Genomic DNA, 24,094 nt, shown 5'->3' with positions numbered 1-24,094 from the left:
ACAGACTGCCTAGCCTTTGCTGATGATATGCCTTTGCTAGGTGAAAACGAAGAAGATGCAAAAACGACACTGTAATATCTAACTATAGTGACAACCATCACCGATCTGAAGAAAGAGCACTACTAGTATAAGCCCGATGTGCTGAATGCAGACAACAACCGCGAGGTTGAGCGTGAAGTGGTGGAGAATGTGAATAGCTTCCACTGCCTATGAAAAATATAACAGGAAAGATAAAAGTAAACAAGAACACGATGGACGAGTCTCAAACACCGCAGAAAGTGCAATGCGTTGCAAAGACAACCTATGGAAGAAAACGTATCAAAAAAGCCACACACAGACATGTTACATCAACAATCAGAAATACCTCATTGTACGCAACGGAGACGATTATCACGGACAGGAGAGCGCGCATCTTGCTAAAAATGAGGAGTGGTAGAACTTTGGGTAACCTGGGGCAAGAAAAGACAATGTGTACACGTAGATCACGGCAGGAACTGTGCACGCCCGGCTACCCGCGCGGTCTAACGGGCTGCTTCACGAGCGGGAAAGCATGCCGGTCCCCGCCACGAGGTCCGGTACGATGGATGTTCTGTCAGTCTTCGGTCGACATTCCTTACCAGAAGAAAATTTTCTGTAGAATTTAAAAGACTGGCGCGATACATCCGATGTTAATTAAATTTAAAGCAGAAGTATTGCACTGTAGTCTGCTTAGTGTCTAAACGTTATGGCTATAGAATGGAGAACTGAAACCTTGCTATGGCAGATTCATTATATTCGGTCGAAGTGCAGAGTCTTCACATTAACTCTAGAAATAGATACGCATTTTCCATAATGTTTACTACTGTGCGTAGTGGGTACTTCATACCCACCACAAAAACATTCAAAAGAACAAACTTTAGTAATCGTTATTTTATTAGAAACATCAATACTAAATAGGTACTGATGCATAAGTAGGATACGTAATTGTTGTTTTATTAGTAACATCAATACCATATAGGTACTGATGCATAAGTAGGATATGTAACCGGGGAATATCTTTCAGCAAAATCTTAGCAGTACCAATAGATTTTCCGTAATATGGAAACGGTGGAAAAAGGTTCTTTATGAAGACGAAAAAAAATAAATAAGAAATACATATTTCTGTAATTTTCGTTGATTTTTGTTCACAACGTAGTATTTAAAGATATGTATCAGCGTAATAAGGATCTTGAACCTGAAATTTGCATTATGACATTTGTAGCGAAAAGTCAGATTTGCCACTAAGATTTACATTTCTTGAGTTACCGTTTACTGAAAGATATAAATCAATAAGAATCTCGTATAAGAAACAATATAAATGTATAAGAAAAAATATTAAAGCAATATACACTTTTGTCAAAAATTTAAAGTTTTATGTACGCAACTAGTTTACAACGTTTTCAAAAGTTGGGTAAATGTGCCCCCTCCTACCCTCGGTACTGCGAGGATTAACTGTCATTGACGTAAAAAAGTAGCACATGTTGTGACGACCAGAGCACTACAGCCCTATATATAACAAAACCTACAATTTATTTAGTATGATGGTTTCTTCATTTATATGAAACACTGTACATGTAATGGTATTTAATTGGTTTCGATTCTTGGAGAATTGTTACATGTCACTCCATTGAGGCCACCTACATTGCTGATGTCGTCAGCATGGTGGTGATGTGTAGTATTGTGAACATCAAATAAATTTTCAACTGCCAAGATCGCTAAGATCATTTATTCATATACATTACCGCCTTTGCCAGGTCCCAGTTGCCATCTCCAGATCTATGTTTACATCATTACAGAAGCATTGTAGCCGGCAGGAGTGGCCCAGCGGTTCTAGGCGATAAAGTCTGGAACTGCTCGACCGCTACGGTGGCAGGTTCGAATCCTGCCTCGGGCATGGATGTGTGTGATGTCCTTAGGATAGTTAGGGTTAAGTAGTTCTAAGTTTAGGGGACTGATGACCATAGAAGTTACGTCACATAGTTCTCAGAGCCATTTGAACCATTTTGCACAAGCATTGTATGTCCATGTTGGCATCGTGAGCTACACAAGAATTTGGCGTGTCAGTTATAAAGTAACATGTGAGTACACAGGTGTTATCTTAAAATTGACATACCTACTTCTAGTATAGCTCAGGGTACCAAAAGTAACTAAACTTCTTCCGAACATGTCATGAAGACCCAACGGTACTGACCGGTCGCCGTGTCATCCTCAGACCATAGGTGTCACTAGATGCGGATACGGAGGGGCATGTGGTCAGAACACCGCTCTCCCGGCCGTATTTCAGTTTCGGAGACCGGAGCAACTACTTTTCAATCAAGTAGCTCCTCAGTTTGCCTCACAAGGGCTGAGGGCACCCCGCTTATCAACAGCGCTCAGCAGATCGGATGGTCACCTATTCAAGTGGTAGCCCAGCCCGACAGCGCTTAACTTCGGTGATCTGACGGGAACTGGTGTTACCACTGCGGCAAGGCCGTTGGCAGTGTGCCAAATGGGACATACATTGTATAGCACCACTTACTGAGCCCAAGGAGAAGGTTGTGTAAACTATGTGAACATAGACAGGAAATTTCCGAAACCGGTAGTCTATACGAATAAAAGAGTATAGCGATCTAGGCAGTCGAAAATTTATTCCGTGTCCAGTGATGACAGTTAGTAACGAAATGTTAAAATTCGAGGCCAAGAAATATTCTAGGTTGCTGCCACTCCTTACTAGTCTGCAGGTGCAAGGAGTTACGACGGAGATTTACAGAATTTTCAGATTACATTTTCAGCTGAGTCGGGCAAACAAGCTCACGTCTAAGGAGCCACTGGGGGCTTTAATCCGAGCAGTCTGATGGTGAAATTAAATACGTCGCGTGACGAAGAACGTGCCAAGTGGTGCAGCCCGCTTTTACGATTCTGACGGATGGAGGTGGCGTCGAGGAGTAGGAGGAGGAGGAGGAGGAGGAGGAGGAAAAGCGCCGGCTGCGTGTGACGCAGTTGACACGTTTCATCACGGTTGCATCTGTTTAACTTTACTGCCGGCGCCGAGGGGGCGGGCGGCAGTCTCGGAAAGCGAAACGCCGGCGGCGGCACGACTCTATTTAGGCGACCCGGCCCGACCCAGCGTGCCGTACCGAGGCCCGGCCGTAGCGCCCGAATACAAATGGCTGCGGTGTGGCGGCGGCCGTAATCCTCGGCGGCGCCAATCAAGCTTACCGTCCCAGCGCCGCCCAGCGTTCGGCTGCCGACACCCAGCGGGGAGCCGGCGAGAGAGCTGTCGACAGCGCTAATCGATGTGTCCAACTCCTGCCACTACTGCCCATCTAGTCCAGACCGGATATTGAGTTTTCCAATCATTCATTGATAATTACACTAATCGCTATTGGGAGCGATAACTGGATGGTTCATTAACATATATTCACTAAATTATTCCGGGCGTCACAATTAAATACGAGAGTTATCCATATAGTGACAGATGGTTTGAAATTTAAAAAAGTAGCAAACAAAAAAAAACAAATTTTATTTTTACATTTTAAAGGTTCTAACAACCCTACTACAACAAAGGTCAAAAATTAATTATGATTGTATTGTTGCTCATGCTGCTAAATATTGCATTTTCGGGCAACAACATAGTTTTATTAAAAGTTTGAACATACCTGCTTAGGTTCAGTGACCGTGTCAGAATTATGTTGTAACAAATAAGCCCTCGGCCACGAATATTAAGTCAAAATTGACCTTGTTTCGACGCTACTATGAGCGTCGTCTTGTTCACAGTACAAGCAGCCCTTAGCAGCTCGCCATCTCACAACTGTTCATGACGTCGCCTTTCGGGCTTAGATGTTTTTCAATATGTGACTTGTAAGTACTACATATTTTCGTGTCAGTACAAACTTTAATTTATTAATGTACAATATACCTCATGTTTTAGTACAGTTAGTCTAATTCGGAAGACGACGCTCATAGTAGCGTCGAAACTAGGTAAATTTTGACTTAATATTTGTGACCGAGGGCTTATTTGTTTCAATATAAAGTTATATTACGTGGCAGGTGTCATTGGAACACAGTTAATGAAGCCATTTCTTGAAATAATGGATAAACTAGGCACTCATCGTTTCGTGTTTCCCACGCTGGTCTCGTTAGGAACTCATAGCTCAATCGAAAATCTAGGTAGTGATGAGTTCAAGCTCGGATGCAAAGAGGCCTAGGTGTTATTCTGCGATATTCAAAAGTTTTATAGATGTGTTTCATAAAACATTCTTGAAGATTAAACTTTTCCAAGTTAGGGCATTGGTGTTGTAAAAAAGTAATCAGCACTCGGAATTTAAGCTACACTTATTTTTTATTACTTTTGTTGCAATACCACGTAACTCGTCTTAAAACATCACTTCACAATAGAAGACATACTTGAAAATATCTTCCTCACTGTTAAAGTTCACATTTCATAAACTGACTACAATTTGCGTCTTTTTAACATGACGACCAAAGCTTGAGTCTCTAATAACCGCTTACGAACCCAAAAATCAGAGTTACAAGTACATCAAAGATCATAATGACAAAAGAAATAATATACATAAGAATAATATCATTGCAATATATACAAATCGATATATCGAAGTACCTCTACATTAATAAAATCAAATCTGAATGTTGTCACGGAAATATGTTAACTATTTTACAGAAACACAGTAGAATATTGCTATTTTCGAAAGGTTGAGGTGAGGTGGCGTAATGGTTAAGTAATTCAAGTACCATTACAAGGTACACCCTTACATTACATTTTTACATAATCGAAATTAAAACTGAGGCACTTATCACACCATGGTACAAATTTTCTACCAACGTCTCTGTAGAAATCTGCCGCCTGGAATTGAAACCACTGAGTTACGCCGCCCTACAGTTGGGCATCAGTATCAAAGAGTTGTGTAGTGAGCCATATCTTCATTGCTGGAAAGAAGTGGTAAACGTTCGGTGCCAAGTCCGCATTGCACAATGGATTATCAAACACCTGTCATCCAAAGCCCTGTAGGAGCTCTCGGGTACGACTGGCCGTGTGTGGACGTACGTTGTCGTCGAGAAAACGAAACTTCTGCACTAAGTTTTTCCCAGTGCTTGTTCTGTACCGCACGCCTTGACTTTCTAAGAGTTGGTTTGTAGTTTTTGCCAACAAAAACCTAATCACAGAACGGACCTCTCACAAGTGGAGGCATTTTCTACTGTAGAGCAGAGTATAACGCATCACAGAAAGGAAAGCAGCAGAGACACAGACTTCACGCTACCACTGCCGGATGCGTACTGAGACTGGGAACGTGTGATAGCGAGATGGCGGCCCTAAGCCACCGCCACGATAGAGAGAAACGTCCGTTACTTTCCGGATTATCCTCGTAATATCATGCAGCATTAATATATCCAATACACAAAAAGGGAAAGAAAGCCGATCTCTAAAATTATAGAGGGATCATCCAATTGCCAGTGAGACATAAGATCTTGTCCATGACACTGAACAGAGCTGAAGGAATACACCATCCGAAACTAGGAGGGTATGAAGCAGTATTTAGGAGGAAAAGTCTTGTGCAGTGCAAATGCCAGATCTAAAGAATGTAACAGATATGAGGTAAAAGAAAAACACGAAGTAAGTGACTTTAAAAAGGTATCTGAGTCAACAGATAGACATGCGCTGGTCAACATTATAAAGGAATTCCGATTCGAAAACAAAGCAACGGAAATACTGAAAAGAACTTCAACAAATATAACATCAGAAGTAAAATTGATGGGCGAACTGTCAAAACCTTTTGAAATAAAATCAGATGTAAAACAGGGAGATGGTTTATCATACCTACTTTTTAATTACACATTAGAGAAGGTGCTAAGAGAATAGAAGAAAATAGAACAATAATCAATACAAAGGAAGTAACGTAACGAAATCACGATCGGTTGTCCAATTTCTGCAAATAACACGGCTTTAATTATTGACTCACTGGATAGTGCTAAAGAAAAATCACTGATCTACAGAAACAAGCAACCAAAATGGAATAAAAATATTATTTGAAAATTAGTATTCATTACAGATATCAGTGACGTCACTCCAAATCTTAAAATTCATAGCAACACCATATTTAAATGCCTAGGTTAATAATTAAGAAGCATCGCAGAAGAAAGGATAGCCATAAAAATACGGTATATAAAACGGAAGGAAAATCCAAATGACAAAAAAACATGTATAAAAACACTTTGCCCTGATACACCATCAAACAGCGCTAAGTCCTGAAACATTACATGCATCAGAAACCCTTGAACTAACAAAATTTGGGGATTTTGAAAAACTGACAAAAGCTGAAAGAGCAATTCTATGGTAAATACTGGGGCCTAGAAGTAATAGTAATTCCGAATACAAATTAAGATCAAACACAGAATTCCATTTTAAAATGGTAAAGCTGACTTAATGACAAAAAGAAGACTACATTTTTATGGATACATACAACGAATGGATGGTAACAGAATATCCAAAGGGCCTTCCGCTTGCTGAACAGCTACAAATCAAAAGCCCCAAGGTTCGCCGAAATTGACAAAGGTATGAAAAACTACGGAATTAGAATGGACGTAATAGATATAAGACTTCTTTTTAGGGGATCAACGCAATAGGCATTATTTCAGGAAGGAAAGAGCTCTACAAAAGTAAGAAATTGGATGCAGGAAGAAAAGGAACGAAGGATGAAGGACGTCTGGGAGCGATGACAATTAGATACGAAGAAACAAAATCAAAGATGATTTATTGTACCCTCAAAAGAGCGACACCAATACATAAATAAATTTAATGCAGCTACAAATACTCGTATAGCATATAAAACGGATGAACAGAAATATGGAGACACCAAAAACATAACGCATTAGCATGCCCTATACCGTGTGGGAAACCTGTTGGCATTCAAAACAGGTTCCAGTCATTTTGGAATAGACAAATGCAAGACCTGTGTGGTTCAAGGGAATCTTATCCCATTATACCTGCAAAATAGACGCAATTTCAGGTAATGTTGACGGACGTGGTTAGTAATAACACACTCTTTCCCACCGTAAGCCACAAAGGCTGAATAATAGAGCTGGTGAGTGTCGTCGCCATTAGAGATCCTACAGTTCACTGTCGCTGTCGCAAAAACAGTTCTGGACTGTCTGAGCTGTGTCAAAATGGACCTTGTTTTCTTGGAACAGAGCATCGCCATTAAGGAACAAATATTGTACCTTGGGATAGACCTGATCAGCGAAAATGGTCACATAATACTTGGCGGTAATCGACGTGGCAGAGCAGCCTTGGCGCCCATTATACCCCAAGATAGGGCCACCTCATTATTACTGGAGCCCTATCGTGTTGCACTGTTGGCAGCAAGCAATCAGAATCGTAGTATTAGGACGGCGTACGTCTGACGTAAACTCGGTCGGAAGCTGGAAACAGTGTGAGTCGAGACTCGTCTAACCAAATGTCATTTTTCCATTGCTTCATAGGCCAGGTTTTATGGCTTCGATTTGTAGAGATGTCATGTACTGCAACATTTACAGCTTCGTATATTATTAAGAATGTAATATATGGTAAAATACTAATCGCAACAGTGACTAAGATGAAATCTGCATAACAATTCAATTAGTTTTATGAAGACCGGGAAGGATGTTTTGTAATTTTATGCTACTTTGTGTGTGGACTGCTGCATTACCCTTCTGCAGTCAGAAGGCATTTTTAACTTTATAGGGGATTCTAATTGAGTGCATAAATAGGACCCATACCTGCATAATTGTCTTTCGTGGAGAATTATCTTATCAACTAATATGTGACAATACATGTATTTTATTTTGAAAACTATAGATGCAGCTCGCTGGAGCAAGAAAAGGTGCCAAGCGACTGCAAAAGAGTATAGGTCATAAACGTTTGCAAGATAGATCGTCGTAAAGATACCCTTTCCTGTAGATCTATATCGCTGACGTTAATGTAAAATTATGCAACATGCTCTATGTGCATACATTATGGGCCTTTTGGAACAGGAAAATTTCTTGTATACGAAAATAACGCGGATTCAAAAAATGGCTCTGAGCTCTATGGGACTTAACATCTGTGGTCATCAGTCCCCTAGAACTTAGAACTACTTAAATCCAACTAACCTAAGGACATCACACACATCCATGCCCGAGGCAGGTTTCGAACCTGCGACCGTAGAACGCGGATTCTTGAGATCATCAGAAATTCACTTCATTTTGTTCATCTTTGAGATGGGATCATCGTACTCACTTTGATGCCATGTTTCTTGACCTCAGGAAGGCATTCACTTCAGTCCCACACTGCTGGTTAGTGAACAAAGTTTGATCTTAGAAAGTATCGGACACGATTTGTGACTGGTTTCAGTATAGAGTATTGATCCTAATACTTCGTTGTTGACGGAATGAAATCGAGTAATGTAAAGATAATTTCGCGAGTCAACAAGAGGAATCTTATTATGTAGTGATAACAACAAAGCACGTATATCCTTTCACGACGATCATCTTTCGCGATGGCAATGACATTTTTCGACAAGACAATGCGCCCTTTCACAAGGCCAGGAATGTGTACAGTGTTTCGGGGAACGCAGTGGCGAGTTCCGGTTTATGTGTCGATCCCCCAACTCGCCAAATCTGAACCCGATAGAATATACGTGCGATATGACTGGGCGTGAGGTCAGAGCTCACTGCCTCCCTCCTCGGAATTTACGGGAATTAGGTGACGTGTGAGCAGATGTAGCACCGACACCCTCCAGCGATCAACCACAGCTTCATTGCTTCCATGGCACCACTTGTCGCTCCTGCTATCCGTGCCAAAGATGGACATATTGATTATTAGGTAGGTGATCGTAATATTCTGGCTTTTCAGCGTCTTTCTGGCGTAACCAGACAAACCAGAGGTTTGGCCTACCAACTAAGCTCTTGCACGTATTATTCTTAACAATATGACGCAGATATGAAATAATTATATTTCTGTTTTCTTATGGTATCATGGAATTCTGTTCTTGTGTAATTTCACAGTTTCACTTTTGAGAACAAAAATTCTCGCACCATATTTGATATGCATTTTATAATATGATCATTAACAACCCTCGAAATTTTATGTAAAGTATTGTTAGAGTGGAACATGTCAGTGTTACATTTAAGCGAGAGTGAACTATAACTCCAATCCAGTAAAATACACAGTAGATTGTGGGTGGACGTATCTCGTGTAAGGCAAGACGATGGTCAGAGTGAAATCAGTTAATATTTAACGATACACAGTGGGACGTATGATGGTAGATGAATTAACCTCGAAGAAACGTTATCCGTTGAGAGTTTTTTCATTTAATTAGTCTAGAACTTCTATGTGTCGTACCCAGTGAATTTCATTCTGCACTGAATAATAACATTAGCCAAGTGAAAATCTGATTCCCGATCTTGTTATTAATTTCAGGCACTGTAGCCAAGTTCGAGACCACCTACAGAGGATGAAATTGATTAGGTTGAAAGAAAATAAGTGTAACGGATTGGCTGCAAATAGAGCTCGATTACAATAAAGAAGATAAATCACGGGAAACAGTACCAACCGTAACACGTCCATGTCGAACCACTGGTTATGGCATAAAGTGTAATTGCCACATAAAACAAAGATTAGGGAATCTTAGGCCAGTTTGGGAATCACTGGGAAAATCTTAACGATATATAACTCACTCTGGAAAGAAGTTATTTATAAAAGACTCATTCTAGCGATTTTTTGAAACTGATCATTAGTCTGGGACACGTACCAAATTAGATTAAAAGAAGAGGTAGAGAACACCCAATAAGTAGCGCATTTTGTTAAGGGACCTTTTCTATGCTCGGTAGCGTTAAAGGAACTCCAGTGGCAGACTCTTCAAGTAAAGTGTTGTAAGCAACGAAGATGTTTGAGCGACACTGACTTTGAAACACCGAGAGACTTCTTTCCAACATTCTCAGGTGACGTATTAAATTCTCCTGTATGTCTCACATAATGACGGCGACGCGAAAGTCAGAGGACACACGGAGGCCTGCAACGATATTTTTTTGCAGAAATCATTGATGGCCCCTAGCGCAGATGTGAAGTATATTTAAGTCTTAGTTTTCTTGAGTATTATATACTTATGTTCAAGCAGTAATATTCTTTTTCTTTGGTCTTTTTGCTTAAAATACATTCATGTTCACAAAAAACAGATCACTTGAGTGACTGGAGACAGGACGTTCACATTCTCAGGACATCTACGTTAGTACGTTGTGCAGAAACGATTAGCTCTGCAGTCACCTCTGTTGGGGCATGTACCCACTTGTCTAGCAGGCGCAGGGTCCTCCATCGGCCCGGATAACTTGTTTCATGCGTGATGGCATCGACGGGTATAAGGTGCGAATGTCGTCCTGTGGTATAGCCATCAATGCCGCATTCACCTGCTTCCAAAATTGATCTGTAGCGTGTGGCATTGGGTTAGAGCGCTGCGCTTGTCGTTTCACCATTTTCCACACATTTTCGGTTGGTGACAAGTCTAGAAATTCGGCGGGCCAAGGCAAAAGGCTGACATCCTGTGACACCAGGTAGGCACATGTTCGTGCAGCGACATGTGGTTGTGCATTGTGCAGCTGAAAAGTGGAGTCAGGGGTGTACTGCAGAAAAGGTATGGCTACCGTTGAAGGACGCCATTCATGTACTGGTCACAGTGCCTTCCCGGACACGCACCTACTATGATTTGTGGTTGAACCCAGTAGCACCCCAGACCATAAGTCCTTGAGTTGGCGCTGTATGTCTTCCACGAATGCAGTCGCTTCCGTGAATGCAGTCACTGAGCTCTCGCTCCCCTATCTGCATCGAACCAAAATACGATCATCATTTCCAAATAAACAGAGCCTAGATTCACCCGAAAAGACTTTCCGATCCGTTCCTGTTCCCAGCGACGTCGTTCCATTTGCCATTGCGTCTAGCATCTTACTGCACATTCGCCCAAAGTAGGCAGAAAATTGGACAACGAGCACGTAACCCGTTCCGTGATAAACAGCGACTGTCACTCCGGATAGAGTACGATGTGTTATACTTTCTCACTGTTGCGCCAGAGCAATGAAGGCACATTTTACTGGTAGGTGGCATTGCGCCGCGATGGCGGTGTTGACCTCGAACATACGTGCCGACATGCTTCGACTGATAATCATTTCTGCATAACATACTATTGTACATCTCCTGTGAACATGAACGTCTCTAGTCTCTAGTCGTTCAAGGTGTTCTGTTTTTCCTCAAAATGAATGTATTATTTTCGTATTTGATGTTTTCAAATGGTTCAAATGGCTCTGAGCACTGTGGGACTTAACAACTGAGATCATCAGTCCCCTAGACTTAGAACTACTTAAAATTAACTAACCTAAGGACATCACACACTTCCATGACCGAGGCAACATTCGAACCTGCGACCGTAGCAGCAGCACGATTCCGGACTGAAGCGCCTAGACCCGCTCGGCCACAGCGCCGGCTTATTTGATGTGTCTTTTGTAATATGATCATTAACAACCCATGACGTTTTATAAAAATCGTTATTATACTGGATCATATAGGTAAAGAAATGTTAGGGGAAGGTACATGTTCTAATATTTATCACAGAATTAACTGTAATTGTAGCATCACCTGTGGACGTTTCTTTCTTACGTAAGAGTACGCATGGTTTGCATTGTGGTAACAGCAACGATAAGGAAGAATTTCGTGTAAGACTATAAGCTAGTCATTGTGAGAGCAGTTCACATTTAAGAGACACAATAGAAGTGACGTAATATTGCAGATGAATTAAGCTCCAAATTACATCAACAGACTGCCCCGAAACCGCCTGTGGTTTAGCACAATCATCGACAGACTATGGGCTGTCCACAATATATTAGCTTAGAAAAGTTGTAAATCATACCGAAGGAATTTCATTCAGAAAAGAATAAGAACGCTAGCCACGTAAAATTCCAACTGCTGGATCCTGTCATTAACCTCAGCCACTGTTACGAAGGATACGGTGCGGCACATTTCCTGTTGTAACAGAAACGGGTGCCATTATGAGAATCAAATGAGTTAATTTGAAAACTGAAATAATTATTTATTTATTTATTTATGCATTTATTTTACCTGGCAAGATTAGGGCCTTCAGGCCCTCTCTTACACCTAACCAGGCATACTCAGATTGAACGAGTTACAGTTACTAAATAACATTAAGAACATTTAACGTATTATGCAGTATTGATGTCAAACGAAAAAAATTTGAGATTATAACAGTAGTACAATGATAGTTATAACAATAAAAATAATTATAACAATCAACGATAATAATGATAATAATAATGATAATAGTAATAATAATAATAATAATAATAATAGTGACTAAGTATATGAAAGTAAACATACATTTCTTTTGTGAATGTCAGTTAGTTGGGAATTTTCTCGTTATATTCTTGCAGCTTGTGAGTTATTCTCATCGAGCAGAGACATAAGACGATAGAATGGGGTGAAAGAGATATATAAGAGGTAGATAGGTTTGAAGAAGAGAAAAAGAATGGTAAAATTCGAAGCTGTGATGGAGAGAAGAAAGAAAGAGATGTTAGGGGCACAACAATGGTGGCTATACCGTCCCTAATATGTAAGTTTTGAGTTCCCTCTTGAATGTTGAGTAGTTCTGGATAAGACGCAGATCACAGGGGAGTGCGTTCCATAGTCGTATGGCTGAGATGGAGAATGACACGGAGAAAGATTTTGTGTTATGTAAAGGTACAGCCAAGATGATAGACGTATCCGATCTGGTATTGCGATTGTGGAATGATGATAGATGTTTAATGTGAGAGGATAAGTATTGAGGGCACCAGTGGCTAAGAAATCGATGAAGTAAGCACATCGTGTGGAGATCGCGTGCCTTATGTGGGCGTATCCAACCTAGCTGGGAGTATGAAGGACTGATATGATCATACAACCGAATATTGCACACGTATCTGACGCAAGCATTCATCACTAGCTCGAGGCATCTAGAATTTTCACTATTCGTGCCGTGTTGAACTACATCGCAGTAGTAAAGATTAGGCAAGACTAGTGTTTGGACTAATTTTTGTTTAACATGGGTTGGAAATATTTTTCTAAATTTTTGAATTGCATGTAGGGAGGAGAGCGATTTCCGGCAAGCTGTGACTGTTTGTTCTTCCCAGTTTAGGTGTTCATCCAAGATTATTCCAAGGTCTTTTACTGTTTTTTGGTATGGTAATTGGGTACCATTGAGGAGTATTTTAGGGACCGTTTCGCGAAAGTACCGGCTGATTAACTTTGGATGAGATATAAGTGTGACCTGGGATTTCTTGGGGTTTAGTTTCAGACCTAGGTTCTGTGCCCATCGAGAAACAGAGCAAAGATCTGCGTTCATACTCGCTACTGCGCCAGCAATGTTTTTGGGGCTTGCACTTATGTACAGTTGGATGTCGTCAGCATATAGATGGTAGCTGCAGGAGTGAATCACTGAAGAAATATCATTAATATACAGTGAGAAGAGTAGTGGACCAAGGACGGAGCCTTGGGGAACTCCAGAGTGCACGCTTTTCCATGATGACTTTTCCGACCCACAAACGACTTGTTGACTTCTGTTTTTGAGGTAGCTGTCGAACCAGTGTATTGCGCTGATTGAGAAATTCAGCTGTTTCATTTTAATTAGTAATATATCGAAGTCAACTGTGTCAAAAGCCTTGCTAAAGTCAAGCAGTGTTAGGATAGTAGCTTCACGTCTGTCCATAGCATGTTTAATGTCATCAGTTACTTTGATTAATGCAGTTGCTGTACTATGGTGCTTTCGAAAGCCTGACTGATATTCGTCATGGATGTTATGGGTTTTGAGGTAATCCGTCAGCTGTTCATGGACGATGTATTCTAGGGCTTTAGATATTGCAGGTAGTATGCTGATCGGCCTGTAGTCACCTGGCGACTTAGGGTTGTCAGTCTTGGGTATAGGCTGGATTAAACTTTGCTTCCACTCAGTAGGATATATACTACTGACAAGAGACAGGTTGAAGATGTCTGTGATAACTGGAATAATAGTGGCTACGACGTTTTTAATCATGCCAATGCTCACTCCATCATTTCCTACTGCCTCGGAAGAGATTCTCATAATTGCCTTGTGTACTGTGCCGGTAGTGACATGTTTTAGGAAAAACTTGTCTCTCAAGAGATTGATATCTTGGGGCTGGTAATTTGTCGCTGCGTGGCAGATTACAGCTGTTGAGAAGAAATCGTTTAATTCTTCTGCAGACGCTTGATAAACAGCGTCATATCTTCGCTTCCCTATACCGAAACTGCGCAGCTTTTTCCACAGTGCAGCAGGTTTTGATATGCCGCATACGACAGAGCGGGCATGTCTGATTTTGGCATTTCTCACGCTTTGCTTCGTTCTGTTTCGGAGTTTCCTATAAGCTTCGTACGCCTCGGGAGTTGGCTTACGCTTGAAGGCCCTGTGTGCAGCATCACGTTTATTCATTAACTGGCGTAATGCAGTGGTGAGCCATGGAGCAGGAGCTCTCTTTACCTTGACAGAGCGTTGAGGAGCATGTTTATCATACAGTGCAATAATTTTGCTACATAATTGCCGAATTTTTCCGTCTAAAGTCGGTTCATTGCTTATATCATGCCAAGGGATGTCTGAGCAATCCTTTTGAAGAGCGTCATGGTTAACATTTTTTAAGTTTCTGTAGGTTACCAGGTGAGATTTTTCTTTGGTAGTATGCACTGAGTAATTTAAGAATATCACGTCATGAGCAGAGAGTCCCGGAGCGGATGTCTGATTGGCGCGGATTATTTTATCTGGTCGCTTTGTTGCTATTATATCTATGAGTGTGTGGCTGTGTGACGTGTGGTGAGTTGGGTCCAGCGGTGTTAAACTCATATCTTTGGAGTGGAACAGTCGCCTTAGTTTTTCGGCAGAGGGAGATTTTAACTGTAAGTCGATGTTTGTGTCGCCCATAATGATTATGTGTTCATACTGTGTCACGAGTGAGGACAGGGCAGACTGAAAGGAGGACATGGCACCGACGTTTGGAGGTTTATAGATTACTCCAATTAGCAGTTTCTGATTTGATGTATTTATTTCGAAAAACAAGAACTCTGCTTCTCCTTCGCCCTTTGCATCCGATGTGCATAGTACAGTAGGTGTCAGATCAGAGCGAACATAGGCACCCACACCACCCCCGCGTCGTGTTTCACGATCTGCCCTTAGGAGAGAGTAACCAGCGATTCGGATAGCGTCGGAAGAAATGTTTGGTTTCAACCAAGTTTCAGAGACGAGGATAATGTGGAACAGCGATTGGCAGAACAGGTCACAGAACTCGTCGAAGTGAGCCGTTAGCGACTGCGCGTTCGCGTGGGCCACAAAGAGCCCGCCGCCGGAACCGGTCCGTCCCATTGTGGCCGCCTGTAGGACCGAGCGCGCTCCGTTTACCTGCTGGCCGGAAGAGGGACAAAAGCTGGATTTCGCGGGGGAAGACATGTTTACAGGTGTCCAAGGTCGTGACTGACTCAAGCGTCTGTGAACTAAAGGTGAAAAACACGCTGGAAGTATCGGAGAAGGGAGCGAAAAGAAAGATGGAAAGTGGCAGTAGTGGTTACGAAAAAGATAATAGTAGTAGTAGTGGCGAAGATGAAAATAACAGATATAGAAAGGCGGTTGTAAGGAGATTCCTGTTAATGGAGAATGTTAATTCCCATTTAACTGACAATATGAGTATACATGAGCACTTATGATAGACAAATAAAGAAACAATATTTATGTGAAATAATTGACTGATTTTAAATAGAGTACTTATGGTACTTATAGAAATAACGGAGCTATATTTAAGCTAAAACATGAAAAGAAAGAATAAAAATTAACTTATATTAGACAGATTACAATATGAGACTTTGTGTCTCGCGAGATTTCGCTCAGTCTTTCAGTTCGAACATGTTCGTCACCGTTTTCCTCCCTCCTTCCGTCTTGACTACGATCCTGCCGTCCTGGGTCCATACATTTTGAAGGCCGAACTGTGTGATCGCAGCGTTCAAAACTTTTAGTCTTTCGCGCGTCAGATCTTCCCTCAGGGTAACCCCACTCTTGGCGAGTTTTCTTTTCTGAGCAAACACTTCAGCTCTTTTCCGGTACGACACAAATTTAATTATTATAGGCCTGGGTTTCGTGGCGCCTGGTATCCTGCGCCCAACACGATGGCTTCTGTCAATATCGGCCACGTCGATCTGCACGCCAAGTTTCTCACGCACGAGGCTAATGGCCAGGTCGTCGGTGTTTTCGCGATCGTTTTCAGCTACCCCGAACAAGCGCAAGCTGTTCCTTCGCTGATACTGCTCAATTTCATCGGTGGCAGCAGACAGTTTAGCTTCTAGCTCGGCGGCTTTTTTCTCTTGTGCGGCCAAGGACTTTCTAAGAGACTGGATTTCGGTGCTGTTGCGCCCGACAGACTCTTGCAGTTTGTCCATGACCGCGGCCGTCACAGAGTCCGTGATGGATTGGACGATTACATCTAGCGTGTCTTTGCTGTGCAGCGCCGCACTCACCTGGGACCGGACGAGCTCCCCGATGTCGGGAAGCGGGGCCTCACCTGCCGCCGGAGACCGGGCGCCCGCGCTGCCTGCGCCCCTGTAGCCTCGCCTGCTGCCGCTTACTCGTGCTCTTCCCATTTTTCACTCACTTATCACTTATCACTTGTGGTAATCGACGGAGAACAATACACCACGGCAAGTAACACTTGTTTAGTCAGATGCACACGTTGTGGACTGTCGCACTTCTCTGGAACACCTTCAATGAGCGGAAAAACTCGCGAGCCGAAGAAACGCGCGTCACTCAGTGGCCGCCATGTTTAAATAACACAAAATTTTGTCCAGCTTCATTTTGTTGGAGTCGATTTTACAAACTTTTCAATCAGCTGTTTTGTTCAGTATAACAATCAGGATCACGGTAATAAGAGAGAAACTACTATGAATTTAACTGAAAAATAACTGAAATGCAATAAAACGTGTAAACTAAAATTGTACTTTTTCAAAGTTTCCAAGATGCTGCTGAAGGTGGGTGTAAAAATAAATGTGCTCGACGGAAAATACTGAACGCAAAATGAAGGATCGCCCTGTCTGACTACACCCTTAAGCATATTTAGGATTTCTTAATGACGCTATTATTTCCTCCTTTTTGCTTTTTAACATATAAATTACAAAATAAACATAAATGAATGATTAAGGAAGCTAGTTACTACTAAATGGTAAATGTTGTTTATGCTTATACATTTATTGTAGATTAAAACCACTTTATATATTTCAAATGTTTATACCGTATATCAATGATCAATGGACATAAAGAGATACAAATGAACTTTCTAACTAATATTACTGATCAATTGCAAAATCTGCCCCTTTTTATGGCTATGCGATCTAATATAAATAACACGAGAGACTGACTTCATCAACGTATCAAACCTAGAAGACACTATTGTCAAAGATGAGCTACAGTGGTTTGCAAACTCAGTGGAAATAAAACTTACGTGATTACAGCTATTTAGCTTTATAGCCCTAATAAGCCGAAGCAATTAGCAATATCACCGTATGTACTGTGACCGGTGAATTTGAGTGATAGTTCTCGTACACGTCTGCGACGGTGGAAGAACTCCACCCACAAAATAAAAAAAAAAACTTATTCAAGCACTAGGACGGCAGAAGGCTGTCCTTTAACTAGTAAAGTCTAATTCTGTCTTCTCGTCTCTGTGTGCTACAAACAAGAAACGCGAATTCCCAGCCACAAGGACGGAATTCAGATAACGTCTCAACGTGAGTATAGACAGTAGAAGAGCTCTCAACACTGAACGCTGCGTACTCAACGACGACTCCCTATCCGGAGGCGAATTCCTGAATCGTATAAGTTCGCAACAGTGCAGTGCTTAACCATTCCAACTATTAAATATCCTGACAGCAAAGACAGAAAGCCCGTCTGTACCAACAAAAGCCGATATTGACCGACCGTCAAACACGGGCGCTGAAAATGGAAGACCTCTTTCTTTCCGCTGTTGGCTGCCCAGCAAAGCCCGGCTCCCCTCCCTCGCAACTGCAGAAAGCGAATTATGTTCTCGAAACCACGGAATATTCTCCCTCTCTACAGATTCGTCTGAACGCCGACCAACGATATTTTAATCTTTTGTCGTCCGGAGCTGAGGTTTAGAGAGGAAATACCTATACCTGTTAATTCGGAATTCGTACAATGGTACGCTTCTCAGAGTAAAAATCCTTGGAAATAATCCAGCCCGCGTGATTTCTGAGGTAATGCTTCCATGTTCCTGTCTGCTGCGTCCAACATCTTCTGAGTTTATTTATTTATTAAGTGTTAATATGTTGTTTCAACGTTTTCTGTGGGTGACATATCACGTTGTATGTAAAACCCTCTAGCGGTTAAGATATTACGATCGGTGCTCACCTACATAACATCCTGACGGCCGACCCAGTGGCGCTGTTCACTGATCTCTCTTTTTTCAACTGTCATATAGACATTTTATTTTTCATAGGAAATTTATAGTATTCTACAGGCAACGTATTACGTATATTAATTGTTGACCTTAAATTCACAATAAAACGGTCGGCCCTATTTCCTTTTAATAATTTTGTATGGGTAACTGTATTCGTCTTTTAATGTATAACAATTGGTTTCTATGATAGTTATCAACTTTAAACGTCTGCTACTCTGCTGCATCTATTTTGCCCTAATGTGTTTTTATCAGATTATGTTTTTTGCGTAAATGATGACTACATCTAAGCCCACAGTAGCGACATCGAGGGAGGATGAAGGCAAAGAGATTTCTGATTGCTACTGTACTTTAGTAGCCAGTTGCAATAATGACTGTGTGGACGATGTGGCCTATTCTATACCTTTTTTAAGTATATGTGGCGATGCTGAGCTGATTATATTTATATGTTCCGGCAATGCCACTATGGCCGTATCACTTTAGGGTTTGGTATTAAAAAGTTACGTTTTATCGTATTTTATCTGTATATTTCCCTGTTTGTATGATAGTATATTGTGATATGTATTACTGTATTATTGTGAAAGACAAACTGCTCACTAGGTGTATATATTTTGTATACTGTAGATCTGAGGATGGTCATTACGGACTGAAACCGGTCATCGTCTAAAGAACTGATATTGTGATCAAAGACTGAAATAGAAACATTCGAATGTCAGTATTCTTTAAATATTCATATATACGATATACAACCTATCCAATAATACCTAATTCTGCTTCTTAATCATGGTAAAGTGTTTAGATGAGGGCTTGTAAGATGTGAAATTATAGCCACCTTAAGAGTTTACATGTCACGATTTATTTCGTGGAAGACGTTTTCGTGGTTTGTTTGTGTTGTAGTTGCAATGGGGCTGAGTATTTATTGTTGTTATTAGTTCACGAGTATTGTTCTAAGTTATTTAAAACTATGTTACTGAATAATATTCATTGCTGAAGTTGATGAGTTTTGCTTGTTGTGCAACGCGTTTCTATGAGGTAATGCAGTTTAGACTGTACTAAGAGAGTTCACCATTCACTCATGACTTAGATGCGTACGTTTGAATTGTTGTTGTTGTTGCTGTTGTGGTCTTCAGTCCAGAGACTGGTTTGATGCATCTCTCCATGCTACTCTAACCTGTGCAAGCTTCTTCATTTCCCAGTACCTACTGCAACCCTCATCCTTCTGAATCTGCTTAGTGAATTCATCTCTTGGTCTCTCTCTACGATTTTTACCCTCCACACTGCCCTCCAATACTAAATTGGTGATTCCTTGATGCCTCAGAACATACCAACCGATCCCTTCTTCTGGTCAAGTTCTGCCACAAACTTCTCTTCTCCCCAATCCTATTCAACACTTCCTCATTAGTTATGTGATCTACCCAAATAATCTTCAGCATTCTTCTGTAGCACCACATTTCGAAAGCTTCTATTCTTGTCCAAACTATTTATCGTCCACGTTTCACTTCCATTCATGGCTACACTCCATACAAATACTTTCAGAAATGACTTCCTGACACTTAAATCTGTACTCGATGTTAACAAATTTCTCTTCTTCAGAAACGCTTTCCTTGCCATTGCCAGTCTACATTTTATATCCTCTCTACTTCGACCATCATCAGTTATTTTGCTCCCCAAGTAGCAAAACTCCTTCACTACTTTACGTGTCTCATTTCCTAATGTAATTCCCTCAGCATCACCCGACTTAATTCGACTACATTCCATTATCCTCGTTTTGCTTTTGTTGATGTTCATCTTATATCCTCCTTTCAAGACATTGTCCATTCCATTCAACTGCCCTTCCAAGTCCTTTGCTGTCTCTGACAGAATTACAATGTCATCGCCGAACCTCAAAGTTTTTATTTCTTCTCCATGGATTTTAATACCTACTCCGAATTTTTCTTTTGTTTCCTTTACCGCTGGCTCAATATACAGATTGAATAACATCGGGGAGAGGCTACAACCCTGTCTTACTCTCTTCCCAACCACTGCTTCTCTTTCATGTCCCTCGACTCTTATAACTGCCATCTGGTTTCTGTACAAATTGAAAATAGCTTTTCGCTCCCTGTATTTTACCCCTGCCACCGTTACAATTTGAAATAGAGTATTCCAGTCAACATTGTCAAAAGCTTTCTCTAAGTCTACAAATGCTAGAAACGGAGGTTTGCCTTTCCTTAATCTTTCTTCTAAGATAAGTTGTAAGGTCAGTTTTGCCTCACGTGTTGCAGAATTTCTACGGAGTCCAAACTGATCTTCCTCGAGGTCGGCTTCTACTAGTTTTTCCATTCGTCTGTAAAGAATTCGTAAATCGAGCAAACGCATAGTTGTGACGACCACGGCGGACAGAGCCATCACACCGACGTCATCTCAGACGCCGTCGCAATCTGTTCCAACGCGCTACCGTGGTGCGGGGCGCTGACGTCGGAGGGAGCGGGCCGCGGGCGGAGGGTATTTAAATCGGCCGCCGCCGCGACCGAACCCAGTCCCCCCTGAGCAGCCATAGCGTACGGATCTCCGTGCCGGCACGTTCACAGGAGCTCAGTCCGTCAGTTCACCTGATGATGGCGACATGTTTGATCGCCGAAATATTGTGCCCGTTGGACACTATAGACGGGCAGTACACCCGTGGATATTTTGATTAATTCGTGTTAGTATTTTGCAGCTGTGGCTTCTTAAACTGATTGGTCGGTAATTTTCACATCTGTCAACTTCTGCTTTCTTGGGGATTGGAATTATTATATTCTTATTGAAGTCTGAGGATATTTCGCCTGTTTCATAGATCTTGTTCACCAGATGGTAGAGTTTTGTCAGGACTGACTCTCCCAAGGCCGTCAGTAGTTCCAATGGAATGTTGTCTACTCCGGGGGCCATGTTTCGACTCAGGACTTTCTGTGCTCTGTCAAACTCTTCACGCAGTATCGTATCTCACATTTCATCTTCATCTACATCCTCTTCCATTTCCATAATATTGTCCTCAAGTACATCGCCCTTGTATAGACCCTCTATATACTCCTTCCACCTTTCTGTTTTCCCTTCTTTGCTTATAACTGGGTTTCCATCTGAGCTCTTGATGTTCATACAAGTGGTTCTCTTATCTCCAAAGGTCTCTTTAATTTTCCTGTAGGCAGTATCTATCTTACCCCTAGTGAGATAAGCCTCTACATCCTTACATTTGTCCTCCAGCCATCCCCGCTTAGCCATTTTGCATTTCCTGTCGATCTCATTTTTGAGACGTCTGTATTCCTTTTTTCCTGCTTCATTTCCTGCATTTTTATATTTCCTTCTTTCATCAATTAAATTCAATATTTCTTCTGTTACCCAAGAATTTCTACTTGCCTTCGTCTTTTTACCTACTTTATCCTCTGCTGCCTTCACTACTTCATTCCTGTCAATTGTTCCCTTATGCTCTCCCTGAAACTCTGTACAACCACTGGTTCTTTCAGTTTGTCCAGGTCTTAAAACCATAGCTGACGTTTCTGTTTGTTATTAGAAGATGCGTTTCTGCAGGTATCATATGCGAATTATTTCGTCAGCACACGTTTGTTTAGACAGGTTATGCAGTAGTTTCCTCTTCCGATAATCAGTTTGTTAACAGACATTTTTGACTACCTGAACTGGTAACGTATTTAGAAATAACTTCTTTAATTTTTTTTGTAGCATACTCAGAAATTTCGTGATGTATGAAATTGCCTTTGTTACATTAGCTACCCAAAAAAAGATTCGAAATTTACGTAAGAAAAAGTACTTCGTTGTAGCAGTAACGTATTGCTCATTTTACCCGCTAATTTGTTATTATTTCGCAAATGATTGCATCAATTTTCTGATATGTTTACGCTCACGTATTCACGATCATTTGCATAGGCCATTACGTATGGTGGAAAGTCACACATCGATGAATAGAATGTGGATGGACGGCGAGAGTGGGCGTAGTTTTACAGAAGTTCGAAATTAAGCACGAACTTGAATTCAAGATCCTTTTAGTAATTTCCACTACGAAGCTCTTACAGATTCTGGTCGTATGTAAAGCACAACAGTGACAAAATGCAATCAACCCAACCACTGTGCGATAACAATGGTGATGTTATTGATGACAGCGCCACCAAAGCGCAGATACTGAACGTCGTATTACGAAATTCCTTCACAAAAGAAAACGAAGTACATACTCCAGAAGTAGAATCAAGAACAACTGCGAGCATAAGTTACTTAGAGGTAGATAGTCTCGGTGCAGCGAAGAAGCTTAAACCCCTTAAGAAAGCAAGGCTTCATGTCCAGGTTGCGTAATAGTAACGTTCCTTTTAGAGTATACTGATAGAATAGTTCCATACTCACAAATCATATACAACCGCTTGCTCGTAGAAAGATCGTACCCAAAAACTGGAAAGTTCCACATGTCATGCCAATATCCAAGAAAGGAAATAGGAGTAATCCACTAAATTACAAGCCGATTGTTGTGGCCGAGCGGTTCTAGGCGCTACAATCTGGAACCGCGTGACCGCTACCGTCGCTGTTTCGAATCCTGCCTCGGGCATGGATGTGTTTGATGTCCTTAGGTTAGTTAGGTTTAAGTAGTTCTAAGTTATAGGGGACTGATGACCTCAGACGTTAAGTCCCATAGTTGTCAGAGCCATTTGAACCACTAAATTGCAGACCCATAACACTAACATCGATTTGCACTAAGATTTTGAAACATAAACTGTGCTCGGACATATGAATTGCCTGGAAGAAAACGATTTATTGAGAAATAGCCAACACAGATTGAGAACATATCGGTCTTGTGAAACACGACTAGCTCTTCATTCTCATGAAGTAATAACCTATGTCGACGGGGGAAGGCGAATTGATTCAGTATTTTTAGATTTTCAAAAGGCTTTTGACACCGTTCTTTACGAAATTAAACTACGTGCGTATGGAGTTCCGTCTCAGATGTGTGACTGTATCGGTTATTTCCTGTCAGAAATATCACAGTTCCAATAATGTCGGAGAGATATCGAGTAATGTAGAATTGATATCTGGCGATCCCCAAGAATGTGTTATAGGCGATCTGTTGTTCCTGATCTACATAAACGATTTAGCGACATTCTGAGCAGTCCTATAAGGTTTTATGCAGGCGACTGTCATTTACCGTCATGTTAAGTCATCAAATGATCAAAACGAACTACAGAATGATTGAGGCAAGACATCTGTGTAGTGCAAAAAGAGGCAATTGACTCTAAATAAAGAAAAGCGTGAAGTCATCCATATGAACACTACAAGGAATCCGCTAAATTTCAGTCACACGATGAAACACACAGATCTCTAGGCTGTAAACTCAATAAATTCTTATACATAACACTTAACGAGTAACGTATATTGGAACGATCACACAGATAATGTAGTAAGACAAACAAACTTAAGACTGAGATTTATTGGCAGAACATTTAGAAAATGTTACGGTGTTACCAAAGAGATTGCTTACACTACTCTTGTCCACCCTCTTCAGAAGTATTGCTGCACGGTGTGGGATCCACATCACATAGGACTGACGGAGGACATCGAAGAAGTT

The sequence above is a fragment of the Schistocerca gregaria genome, chromosome 4 (assembly GCF_023897955.1).
Source record: "Schistocerca gregaria isolate iqSchGreg1 chromosome 4, iqSchGreg1.2, whole genome shotgun sequence".
Taxonomy (NCBI): domain Eukaryota; kingdom Metazoa; phylum Arthropoda; class Insecta; order Orthoptera; family Acrididae; genus Schistocerca; species Schistocerca gregaria.
The sequence above is the reverse complement of the archived record's forward strand: the minus strand, read 5'-3'. Positions refer to the sequence as shown.